This window comes from Schistocerca nitens, chromosome 5, assembly GCF_023898315.1.
Source record: "Schistocerca nitens isolate TAMUIC-IGC-003100 chromosome 5, iqSchNite1.1, whole genome shotgun sequence".
In the NCBI taxonomy this organism is placed as follows: domain Eukaryota; kingdom Metazoa; phylum Arthropoda; class Insecta; order Orthoptera; family Acrididae; genus Schistocerca; species Schistocerca nitens.
The window spans coordinates 295,725,534-295,739,323 of NC_064618.1; positions in this window are offsets into that span (position 1 = coordinate 295,725,534).

The following is a 13,790-nucleotide window of genomic DNA, read 5'->3' on the forward strand; positions in this document are numbered from 1 at the left end:
GCCTGCAGGGACTTATCCCTTGCACGCTCCCCGTGAGACCCACGGTCCCAACATGTCCACACCACTACATTCGTAGTGCGCCTAATAGATGTTTTCCCATGTGCCCATGTGGACAGAGCGTCTGCCATGTAAGCAGGAGATCCCGGTTTCGAGTCCCGGTCGGGACACACATTTTCAACATGTCCCCAATGAAGTATATCAACGCCTGTTTGTAGATAGGGTGTCCATTTAATTATCATTTCATTCTAACGAAAGTTGCATGGTCATCAACGGTAACTGTTCCTTCGGCAATAGATACTCTCTTCATATATCGTAGAAACAATTGCTTTTCCTGTGCTTCGTAGTTCTGGTATTACTTGTAATTACCGTTTACGCACGTTCCACTGGACGTCAGCACACAGCACGAACTAAATCGGTGCTTCGGCTGATACTCTGCCGACGTACAACGTTTGCTACCGATCTTAGTGTCTGACATGTGGAAGTTTCGGTGTCAGTGTCATACCTCATGTACTATTCGTCGCTCAATGATATAATTTTACAGGTCCGTTCAGCGATGCGAAGGGTGATCGTAATTAAAGTTCCAGTTTCAATACTCTGCTGAGAATGGCATACAATTTGAACGTAATATTATCGGAGAAGGGGGAAACTTTATGGAAACAAAAAATTTAACGAAAGTTTTACCAGTATATGGCGCTGTAAGCGAAAGAATGTGCAAAATAAAGGACGCGTGGTACACGGCTGTCCCTCAGTTGGCATTTCAGGTGTTCGTCATGATTCCGTCAATGCTGGACCGCACACTGCTGGTAATGCTCTTTTACAGGAATGGTCATGGAACATTCTGTGGACAGACGAAGTCCCTTTCCATCTCCAGGGACAAGTCAGTTCACAGAATTGAAGAATATGGGCAACGGAAAATCCGCTCGCACATCAATCGATACCGCTCCATTCTGTAAAGGTTGTCGGTTGTGGCATCGTTTGTCGTAGGGCCATGTTATTTCGAGAAGATGGGTCCTCCGCGTCCTGTTACCTGTACCTTTACTGGTAAACGCTATGAGAATTTTTTGCGCACCACCGTCATTCCAACCCTTCAAGAGGGTAGATTGTGGGTAAGATCATTTTTATGTAAGACGACAACCCTCCAAACACTGCACAAGCAGTGAAGCGGCTGCTACACAGATATTTCGAAAATGCTAGAATTACCAGCCGCCGTTTCCCTACAGCCTAGCGGTCCAGGTCACCTGATCTCAATGAATGTGAATTCTGGCTGCGGCGTTATCTGAAAGATGATGTGTTCAGTGCTCCGATTACAATCGAAGCTCAGCTGGAGGCATGCATTGCGCAACGCATTCAGTGAGTCCTGAGAGACTCCGATCTGTTATGTGCTGTTTTTCGATTTCAACGTTGGTCAGAAAATTGAAAATGTCTCGTGCCAGTCTCAAGATAGTTGAAAACCGATTTCATTTTTGCTTTTTATGTTGCTTTTGGCCTCAGAACAATTAAAAACCGAATTTTGGCATCCGATGTGGTCGGCCTTAGTGGATGGGCTTACCTACCTAATAGTGCCACAATTGTTGAATGCGAAACTCATGCGGTCATAGACATTGCACAGTACGGTTAGATTAATGTGCAACTCACACCACGGACGTCCTATTGCGATTCATCTGTGATTTGTGACCCAACTCATTTACGTTATGACACTTACAACCCCATCTAGAGGAAAAATTTAGTTGAATTTTTTATGTTTTCACATCATTTCCCCCTCCTTCGATGATATTCCATTCATATTTGACGTCATTGTGAGCAGCGGTTCTTTTTTTACAGCGTTTTGAAACTGGAACTTTAATTATAATCACTCTGAATGTGCATACTGCCCGCAAAATGTGTTGTGCATTGACTTAATAGTAAAGAAGTAACAAATTAATACATCATGCTTGATGTGGCAGTTTTAATGCATGAACAGCGAAAATGTAGTAAGCAATAACTTTTTTTCTTTCACCATTTTGCGGAGGTTGTTAGCGAGAAATGATTTCGTAAAGGTTTGAAATTATCTCGAGAGTTTGCCGCAAGTCACTAAGTGATCTCATGCAAAAATACTGGATGAATGAAGTATGAGTATTTGGGCATGGTCAGTTACGCTGCCTCGAGATGTACACACGGTATCTAACTGTAATACTTGCCTCTCACTGTTAGACTTTTAACATAACATTGTATGTCTTAATGAGTACATGCCGACACTTTTAAATTTTTAACTTCGATCAGTAACCATGTGAAATATTGAAATCCGATTTTGTTATCTCTGGAAGCCGTTAGATAGGCAACCTGCAGCTGGGATCGTGCACCTTGAACTTGGTTAGTCATGTAGAGATTCAGATATTTAAGCAGAACAAGAATTTGTAATCGTAGTTCATTCCGTTCCTAAGATGCCTTCGATTTAAAAAGTAAATTAATTTTCAGAGAACAGCGTAATGCTTGGAAGTCATCTATAATGCCTTTGAAATCACAAAGATCAAAAAAAGTTTTGCATCATCCCGGTTCCCATAACTCCTGAAGATAGACGTCGACTGTGGATATTATATCACAGAAATGTCACTAAAATTGCCCAAAGACGTAAACAACCATGCATGAGCAGGGCCTATTAGACGGAGGAGGTCCACAGCCGATCAGTTCCAGTCATTCCACCGGGAAGGAGGTACATGGCACGTGTTGTCTGTAGTTCAACCATGCCTAGACGGTCAATGCCGCGGTTCGATCGTGTCCGCATTGTTACTTTGTGCCGGTAAGGCCTCTCAACAAGGGAAATGTCCAGGCGTCTCGGAGTGAACCATGTTGTTCGGACATGGAGGAGATAAAGAGAAACAAGAACTGTCAATGACATGCCTCGCTCAAGCCGCCCAAGGGCTACTTCTGCAGTGGATTACCGCTACCTACGGATTATGGCTCGGAGGAACCCTGACAGCAACGCCACCATGTTGAATAATGCTTTTCGTGCAGCCATAGGACGTCGTGTTACGACACAAACTGTGTGCAATAGGCTGCATGATGCGCAACTTCACTCTCGATGTCCATGGCGAGGCCCATCTTTGCAACTACGACACTATGCAGCGTGGTAAAGATGGGCCCAACAACATGCCGAATGGACTGCTCGGGATTGGCATCACGTTCTCTTCACCTTCACCTTGACATTCGTCGCAGACGTGTTTGGAGGCAACCCGGTCAGGCTAAACGCCTTAGAAACATTGTCCAGCGAGCGCAGCAAGGTGGAGGTCCCCTGCTGTTTTGAGGTGGCGTTATGTGCAGTCGACGTACGCCGCTGGTGGTCATGGAAGGTGCCGTAATGGCTGTACGATACATGCATAGCATCCTCCGACCGATAGTGCAACCATATCGGCAGCATATTGGCGAGGCATTCGTCTTCATGGGCAACAATTCGCGCCCCCATCGTGCCCATCTTGGAAATGACTTCCTTCAGGATAACGACATCGCTAGACTAGATGCCCAGCATGTTTTCCAGGCACAAACTCTATCGAACATGCCAGGGATAAACTGAAAAGAGCCGTTTATGGACGACGTGACCCACCAAGCCCTCTGAGGTATCTACAGCGAATCGCCGTTGAGGAGTGGAACAATCTGGACAAACAGTGCCTTGATGAACTTGTGGATAGTATTCCACGACGAATACAGGCATGCATGAATGCAAGAGGACGTACTACTGGGTATTAGAGGTACCGATGTGTACAGCAGTCTGGACCACCACCTCTGAAGGTCTCAAATGGCTCTGAGCACTATGGGACTTAAATTCTGTGCTCATCAGTCCCCTAGAACTTAGAACTACTTAAACCTAACTAACCTAAGAACATCACACACATCCATGCCCGAGGCAGGATTCGAACCTGCGACCGTAACGGTCGCGCGGTTCCAGACTGTAGCGCCTAGAACCGCTCGGCCACTCCGGCCGGCTCTGAAGGTCTCGCTGTATGGTGATACAACATGCAATGTGTGGTTTTCATGAGCAATAAAAAGGACGGAAATGATGTTTATGCTGATCTCTATTCCAATTTTCTGTACAGGTTCCGGAACTCTCGGAACCGAGGTGATGCAAAACGTATTTTGATATGTGTAGTACAAAAACTTATTACTTCCTGTGATAAATGCATGGAAAACATACGTTTTAAGACCCATGACGATAAACTGAACTTGACAAACATTACATATATGAGCGAATACTAGGAACAAAGGGAGGAAGACTGGGTTTAACGTCCCATCGACATTGAGTTTATTAGCGACGGAGCACAATCTCCGATTGTTTCAAGGATGAGGAAGGAAATCGGCCATGCCCTTTCGAAGGAGCCATCCTGTCATTTGCCTGAAGTGATTTAGGGAAATCACGGAAAACCTAAATCAGGATGGCAGGACATGGGTTTGAACCGCCGTCCTCCCACATGTGAGACCCGTGTGCTAACCAAAGCGCCCTTCCGCTCGGTTACTAGGAGCACTTAGTACGGAAGATTCGTATGAGAGTTTTGCGTCGATGGAAGATGAGTGCCTGGAAGTGACAGACAACAAGCTCCACCTCGTAAAGCCCACTTCGCGACCATGGCGTACCTCGTTCCAGCCACGTCGATGGGACGAGGTCCTGCTTACTCGTCTTCGTATAGGCCACAGCCATATGACGCAAGGCTTCTTGCTCCGGAGAGAGGACCCTCCAATGTGTGGTTTTTGTGGCGTACATATCACTGTGCACCACTTTTTATCGGACTGTGGTTTATTTACTGACCAGGGGCGGCAGCAGATTTGCCGGCAGAACTGCCCTCTATTTTAGGTAACGGTCAAAGGAATGTGGTGAGATTTTAAGGTTTTGTAATTTGTCCAACATGTTCGCGAAAATCTTAGGGAGGTGTTTGAAACGTGTTAACATGTTGACTGGCTCACCTCTGCATTTTGTGTGTAGTCAGCCAGTCATATTTCCCTGTGCCGTTCATTTAGATACTCTGTCATTTTATTTCTGTTTTAAGCCCGGCTATAGCACATTTCATCTTCTCTCCGTTGTCTTAAGGCGTGTGAGATAGGGTGATTGTGTGGTCAACGCGAATTAGGTGGCAGTGAATGCATCAGTGTCATTTTATAGGTTCACTCCTCAATGTGTGATAACAATTTTCGTAATTTTATTCGCACCTGTTCCTTTTAATGTGCGCAAGGGCGCTGATAACCTCGCCGTTGCGCTCCCGTAAGCTCCAAACACACACACACACACACACACACACACACACACACACACACACACATTCGCTGGAGAATGTATCATTAGTAGTATTCCGATTTACCAGTAATTACAAGAATTATAAAACTCATGCTTCTCCAAGTCAAACAGCCTCAAACAAACCATGATAAACAGCCTGGATTGACTGGTTTGCAAAATTAAATTGAGGCGCATTGTTTACTGCAGATACGCAACTTTTCCACAATCAATAAAGCACCTCTAGCAATAGGTGTAATTCACCAAGTACTGCAGAAAGTGGACACCTCCAGAATGTGTTCCCTTTTTGCTGTAAACGATACAGGGATTTTGGCATCATCAGGAGAAAACTGAGAAAAAAGGAACGATATTGCACTGTTACTGTTGTGATACACCTTATATTGGATTCTTCACAGGAGAAATCAAACTTAGCGTTGTTCACATGAAAACAGAAGATTTTGCAGATTACAGTACTTGGTGGCCAAAATTATACAAACAGCTTGCCTATTAATGATTCTTATAGTAAAGTTGTTCCAAAGGAGCAAGAGATTTGTTTTGCCCTATCAGAGTACCATGAATTTAGTTTCAGTAAACATACACACAGGTATCTCAATTTAAGATAGACTTCTATTTAAGGAATACTCACATGAATCTAGTACCTCTTAAGGAAACTAACTACAAAGCCAAACTACCCACAAAAATCGATAAATTGGATGATATAAAAAAGTTTAATTTACATTCCACAAGAAAGAATGGAATTTTGGAATGAAATTTGACATACCCTACAACAGAGACGAAACTGAGAGAATCTTTAAGTCCATGAACTTATTTTGAAGTAATAATATTTATAATACAATTAGTTTGAGGAAAATATTTAAAACAAATTCGTACCCTCAAAATACAGGGTGAGAATTATTTACTTATATGAAGTAAAATCGTCATAACTTCTGAACGGTTTGTGTTAGGACGTTCAAACCGAACGGTTGGCCTCGGGGTATGATGGGAATTAGTATGCACACTATGGTTTGGTTTAGCGACGAAGCCCACTTTCATCTGGATCGGTTTGTCAATATGCATTAGTGTAGGATTTGGGAGATTGAGAATCCGCATTTCTGGATCGGGAAGTCTCTTCACCCCCAAGGGGTGGCTGTGAGGAGTGCAATGTCGAGTCACGGAATAACCGGAGCGATAGTTCTTGATGGCACGGTGACTACCGATGGTACGTGAAGGTTTTGGAAGATGATTTCATCCCGATTATCCAAAGTGACCCTGATTTCCACAAGATGAGGTTCATGCAAGATGGAGCTCAACCCCATCGAAGCAGGAGAGTGGTTGATGTCCTAGAGGAGCTCGCTGCGGACCGCATTCTGGCTCCAGGGTACCCCCCAAAACCATTGCTGAGCTGAAATCAGCCATTCAGGAGAGCATGGACACCGTAGATGTTCCGACACTTCAGCGAGTCATGCAGAATTTCGTTATTCGTCTGCGCCACATCATCGCCAATAATGGCAGGCATATCTACCATGTCATAACCTAAATCCGAATATCTGTAGTGAAGTTTACGTGTTGAATAAAGTGTGTGCATGACGTAGTTTGTAACTAATTAACGTTTTTTCATCTAGTTCAATAACTGGCACCCTTTATACGCCTGTTAATTTATATTTCACACTGTTTATTGCAAAAAGGGAACACATCCAGCTGAAAAAAAATTAAGCTACCCATAACACAAAATTGGAAAAAAACTGCATAATCTAAAGCACTGCAGACCATATATTTTTAGAAAAAAATATAGAATAATTTTGCTTTAGGGTTTATGTATGAAGTGGTTTTTTGTCTTTTCTGCAATATTCGTAAAAGTGGAGTCGCTCCCTTTCTGCAGTTAGCACTCCACATGCATGTGAGAAATTGTGTTATGCAGTAACAGAAAGTGCCAATCAGTTTGTCACCTGTGCTTTGGGTGCCACGTGTCAGCCGAACTGCTGATGGCTTACCTTTTGAATGCTGTCGTTGCTCCACGATTTTACTGCATTTAACGGTTTTCTTGAGATTTTCGTGACTGCGGACGGAAACATTTCATGTTGCTGGCTAGCCGTCTCGTCACACACTGTTGCTTAGCAACGGTGTGGGTCGCTGCGGAACCCCTTCTGTTGTTGGGAACTGCGGCAGTATGTTGTTTATTCTTAGAAGATACACGGAAAAGAATAACAGCATAGTTAACGAATTATTCATCGGTAAAAGAAGTGGCATAAGTAAGCTCAGACAACCGGGCAACGCCCATCAGGATAAGGTACCTCTGGAAAGAAAAATGAGAATAAATTAAAATGGGAAGAAATATTGGAAAAATTAGTAAAATCGCTTAGTCACGCGAAGGCTTACGCTATGTTTCAATGACCAAAGATAATTTTGGATATCAATATGAGGTAAAGATACTCTCTTTGAACAGAAGTGTCAGGACATACACTATGTGATCAAAAGTATCCGGACACCAGGCTGAAAATGACTTACAAGTTCGTGGCGCCCTCCATCGGTAATGGTGGTGTTAACCCACCCGAAGCCTTGATGACAGCTTCCGCTCTCGCAGGCATACGTTCAGTCAAGTGCTGGAAGGTTTCCTGGGGAATGGCAGCCCATTCTTCACGGAGTGCTGCACTGAGGGGAGGTGTCTATGTCGGTCGCTGAGGCCTGGCACGAAATCGGTGTTCCAAAACGTCCCAAAGGTGTTCCATAGGATTCAGGTCAGGACTCTGTGCAGGGCAGTTCATTACAGGGATGTTATTGTCGTGTAACCACTCCGCCACATCGTGTATTATGAACAGGTGCTCTATCGTATCGAAAAATTCAATCGCCATCCCTAAATTGCTCTTCAACAGTGGGAAGCAAGAAGGTGCTTAAAACATCAAATGCAGACCTATGCTGTGATAGTGCCACGCAAAAGAACAAGGGGTGCAAGCCCCCTCCATGAAAAACACGACCACACCATAACACCACGCTGGCAGACGACGTTCACCGGGCATTCGCCTTACCCACGTCAAAAAATGGTTCAAATGGCTCTGAGCACTATGGGACTTAACTTCTAAGGTCATCAGTCCACTAGAACCGAGTCAGGATTCGAACCTGCGACCTTAGCGGTCGCGCGGTTCCAGACTGTAGCGCCTAGAACCGTTCGGTCAAACCGGCCGGCTTACCCACGTCCTCCCATCGGATCGCCACATTGTGTTCCGTGATTCGTGACTCCACGCAATGTTTTCCCACTGTTCAATTGTCCAATGTTTACGTTCCTTACACCAAGCGAGGCATCGCTTGGCATTTACCGTCGTGATGTGTGGCTTATGAGCAGCCGCTTCAAGTTTTCTCACCTCCCGGCTATCTTCATAAAAATTGCAGTGGATCCTGATGAGGTTTGGAATTCATGTGTGATTGTCTGGATAGATGTATGCCTGTTACACATTACGACCCTCTTCAACTGTCGGCGGCCTCTGCCGGTCAACATACGAGGTCGGCCTGTAAGCTTTTGTGCTGTATGTGCCCCTTAACGTTTCCACTTCACTATCACATCGGAAACAGTGGACCTAGGGATGTTTAGGAGCGTACAGACGTATGACGCAAGTGACACCCAATCACCTGACCACGTTCGAAGTCCGTGAGTTCTGTGGAGCGTTCTGTGGAGCACCACATTCTGCTCTCTGACGATGTCTAAAGACTAGTGAGGTCGCTGATATGGAGTACCTGGCAGTAGGTGGCAGCACAATGCGCTTAATATGAAAAACGGATGTTTTTGGGGGTGTCCAGATACTTTTGATCATATAGAGTATATTGGTAAACATTAGTGTGGGGTGCATCCACTCTTCGCCTTTATGACGGCTTCGGCTCTGCTTGGGACACCTTCCATGAGGCGTCTCAAAGCCTGTGGAGAAATGGCTCCTCAAGAGCCGAATCAGTGATGGTAGTGATGTTGGACACTGGGGGATGGAGCGAAGTCGACGCTCTAATTCATCCCAAGGTGTTCCATTCAGATCGGAACTCTGGTCAGGCCAGTCCATTTTAAGAATTTGGTTGTCCAAAAACCATTATCTCACAGACGCTTCTTATGGCAGCGTGATTATCATACTGATATTATCACACACCGTCTCCCAATTGTTCCTCTATTGTACGCTGTATACTTGCTGTAAATTATCTTCATAATCTTTCGCATTTGGGGTTTTCTTCACCGAAATAAAGGGACCACACCCCAAATACCAAATATACCCCCATGCCATAATACCAACTCCTCCGTGCTTCACTGTTGGCACTACACATGTCGGCAGGTAACATTCGCCAGGCATTCGCCAAACCCAAACATTTCCTTCAGATTGCCACAGGGTATAGCGTGATCCATTTATGCAAATCCCTCGTTTCCCGTCATCTGCTATCCAGTAGTATCGTTCTTCATACCACCTCAATCGTCGTTTACCACTGGCTACAAAAATATGTGGCTTATGAAACTGCTCGGCCACTCTATCCTATTCTTTTTAACTCCCTACGGGCAGTCGTTGTGCCACCCGCACTGCTGATAACACTTTGGAACTCACGAGTGATTCCTTCCTCTGATTTAATGCGATTTTTTACAGCCGTCCTCGGCAAAACTCGACGGTCCCTGCCCGTCAGTAAATGATGTCTGCTTGGTCTTGGTTTAACTGTGGCTGTTCCTTCGCGTTTGCGCTTGACACTCTGATCACCAGTAGTCGACTGAGCTGCCTTAGAAGGGCTGAAATGCCCGTAATGTATTTGTTATTCAGGTGAGATCCAATGCCGGCCGCGGTGGTCTCGCGGTTCTAGGCGCGCAGTCCGGAACCGTGCGACTGCTACGGTCGCAGGTTCGAATCCTGCCTCGGGCATGGATGTGTGTGATGTCCTTAGGTTAGTTAGGTTTAAGTAGTTCTAAGTTCTAGGGGACTAATGACCACAGCAGTTGAGTCCCATAGTGTTCACAGCCATTTGAGATCCATTGACTCAATGTCTATTCCACGTTCGATGTTACTGCAGGTGACTTCTTAAAAACTGCGCTGTCAGAAATAAAAATTGAAGATTAGGGTTTAATGTCCCGTCGAGAACTAGGTCCTTAGAGAAGCAGCACTATCTCCGATAGATGACGGAAAAATAAGGAAATCGGCCGTATCCTTTTTAAAGGAAACCTCCCGGCATTTTCCTCAAGCAATCTGGTGAAAATCACGGAGAACCTTAATCTAGATTAACAGTTGGGGATTTGAATCGCTGACTTCGAGAATGCGCGTCCATTGTCCTACTACTGCAAGAATCGCTCGGTTGCTGTCAGAAATAGCTACCATCAAAGGATAATGCGACAAATAACTTAACGAAACTTTCAACAAACGTGAAAGGTGGGCCATTGAGTGTAAATTGCCTAACAAAGGAATACAGCAGTAGAGAAGCACCCCGACAAGCTTTACGAGGACGAAATTCTGAGAGAGCTCGTAACGTAGTTTTATCCAATGACTGAGAATTATTCGCAACTAAATACCTGGTTTCAACGATGTATGTTATAAACTCATACCTAGCAGTACAACATCTTTTTGTATTACCATCTGTGACGAAGATCTTAACACTGAAGCACTCGAGTTTTTGAACGGTATATTCTCATAGCATTTCTCTTCTGTTTAAAGCTTAATGTAAGTACAGGTATTTTAAAAAACTTTAGTGCATAACAATTAGCAGAACAGATGTTAAATTTCCCTAACGTATGAACAGCCGCCATCATGTATTTAACAAACATACGGCTGTTGAAAATACCAAGTGTTCTTTCTCCAAGCTTACGTTCTTCAATCGGTCAGGTTTATCTCGTCTGGCAGTACTACAATTAGAAGGTGGTGCCAAGAGCCACAGGCTTGTCTCACTGGCGAGAGGGGTTCCCAGAACCCTTCTGATGATAACGGAGACACTTTACAGCATATTTCTGCGTGCTACGTCACTTTGTAAACTACATTTTCGCCTCATGCCGGATTTTATGTGCGGATTTTACGTGTGCAAGTAGGCTAACTTTGAACCTCTCTATATCAGAAACGGATAATGACGTCAAGAAAGTTGGCAAGGTTGTTCGAGATCTGGATCATTGGAATACATCGTACAAATTACAGCCGTTTCTTGTGCATAGCCATATTGCTGTCCGCATCCCGGTTTTGGCGCCCAGAAACCATATTTCTGGGGTGTTTCTTAGTGACGGATAAAGATTTTTGAAAACGGCAATATGGTACATGTAGGTATATGCCGTTAAAACTTGAGCAATTTGTTGCGGTTACTTATTACTTAGATTTCGCCTCAAGACGGATTTTACGTACGTATTTTACGTGTACGAACAGAGTAACTGTGAACCTCTGCACCTCGGAAACAAATAAAGATACCAGGAAAATTTTCAAGGTTTTCTTGTGATCGGGATCATAGGAATATATCGTAGAAATTTCAGACATTTTCTATGCATAGCCGTCTTGTAATTCGCGGCTCGGTTTTGGTATCCAAAAACTATGTTTTCCAGGTTTTCCACGAAACGCCCATAAACTAAATGTAAATGATGCCTCCATAAGCTCCTTAAGGCGCTCCGTAGACCACATCTAATGCAAAATGAACCAGCTGATTTGATCCATTTGCCTAAGCTGGACGAAGTGTGTCATATCAAACTTCGACTCTGTAGTGTAGGATAGATACAGAGAGACGATCCTCCTGTTGGGTATACAAATAGTACCTAGCCCATGGGCTATTCGAAACAGTTGATCCTATCCTTCTATCACCAACAGAAACCGAACTATGAGCCCCGGAAAAATGTTTTTATGCGCAGCATTTTGCAACAAAGTAAGTAGCGCATGTGCAAAGATACGTAGTACATTTTGTATGTGAGTCGTTCGGCGACCTTCGAGCAAAACTAACAAAAGTGACATGGCTGTGATAATTATTTCTTTATTGTATGAGGAAGAAGACTATAAATTTATACACTCCTGGAAATTGAAATAAGAACACCGTGAATTCATTGTCCCAGGAAGGGGAAACTTTATTGACACATTCCTGGGGTCAGATACATCACATGACCACACTGACAGAACCACAGGCACATAGACACAGGCAACAGAGCATGCACAATGTCGGCACTAGTACAGTGTATATCCGCCTTTCGCAGCAATGCAGGCTGCTATTCTCCCATGGAGACGATCGTAGAGATGCTGGATGTAGTCCTGTGGAACGGCTTGCCATGCCATTTCCACCTGGCGCCTCAGTTGGACCAGCGTTCGTGCTGGACGTGCAGACCGCGTGAGACGACGCTTCATCCAGTCCCAAACATGCTCAATGGGGGACAGATCCGGAGATCTTGCTGGCCAGGGTAGTTGACTTACACCTTCTAGAGCACGTTGGGTGGCACGGGATACATGCGGACGTGCATTGTCCTGTTGGAACAGCAAGTTCCCTTGCCGGTCTAGGAATGGTAGAACGATGGGTTCGATGACGGTTTGGATGTACCGTGCACTATTCAGTGTCCCCTCGACGATCACCAGTGGTGTACGGCCAGTGTAGGAGATCGCTCCCCACACCATGATGCCGGGTGTTGGCCCTGTGTGCCTCGGTCGTATGCAGTCCTGATTGTGGCGCTCACCGGCACGGCGCCAAACACGCATACGACCATCATTGGCACCAAGGCAGAAGCGACTCTCATCGCTGAAGACGACACGTCTCCATTCGTCCCTCCATTCACGCCTGTCGCGACTCCACTGGAGGCGGGCTGCACGATGTTGGGGCGTGAGCGGAAGACGGCCTAACGGTGTGCGGGACCGTAGCCCAGCTTCATGCAGACGGTTGCGAATGGTCCTCGCCGATACCCCAGGAGCAACAGTGTCCCTAATTTGCTGGGAAGTGGCGGTGCGGTCCCCTACGGCACTGCGTAGGATCCTACGGTCTTGGCGTGCATCCGTGCGTCGCTGCGGTCCGGTCCCAGGTCGACGTGCACGTGCACCTTCCGCCGACCACTGGCGACAACATCGATGTACTGTGGAGACCTCACGCCCCACGTGTTGAGCAATTCGGCGGTACATCCACCCGGCCTCCCGCATGCCCACTATACGCCCTCGCTCAAAGTCCGTCAACTGCACATACGGTTCACGTCCACGCTGTCGCGGCATGCTACCAGTGTTAAAGACTGCGATGGAGCTCCGTATGCCACGGCAAACTGGCTGACACTGACGGCGGCGGTGCACAAATGCTGCGCAGCTAGCGCCATTCGACGGCCAACACCGTGGTTCCTGGTGTGTCCGCTGTGCCGTGCGTGTGATCATTGCTTGTACAGCCCTCTCGCAGTGTCCGGAGCAAGTATGGTGGGTCTGACACACCGGTGTCAATGTGTTCCTTTTTCCATTTCCAGGAGTGTATATATGAACGTTCGATACCTTGGAAAGAACAGCCACGCGGGGATCTTCTCACGGTAAGATTTACCAACAAAACGGAAAACAAATGCCTTCAATAGACAAGGCCCGAAACAATAGCCAGGCACGTGAGGTCGACTGCCTCACGTGATTGTTGGAAACGA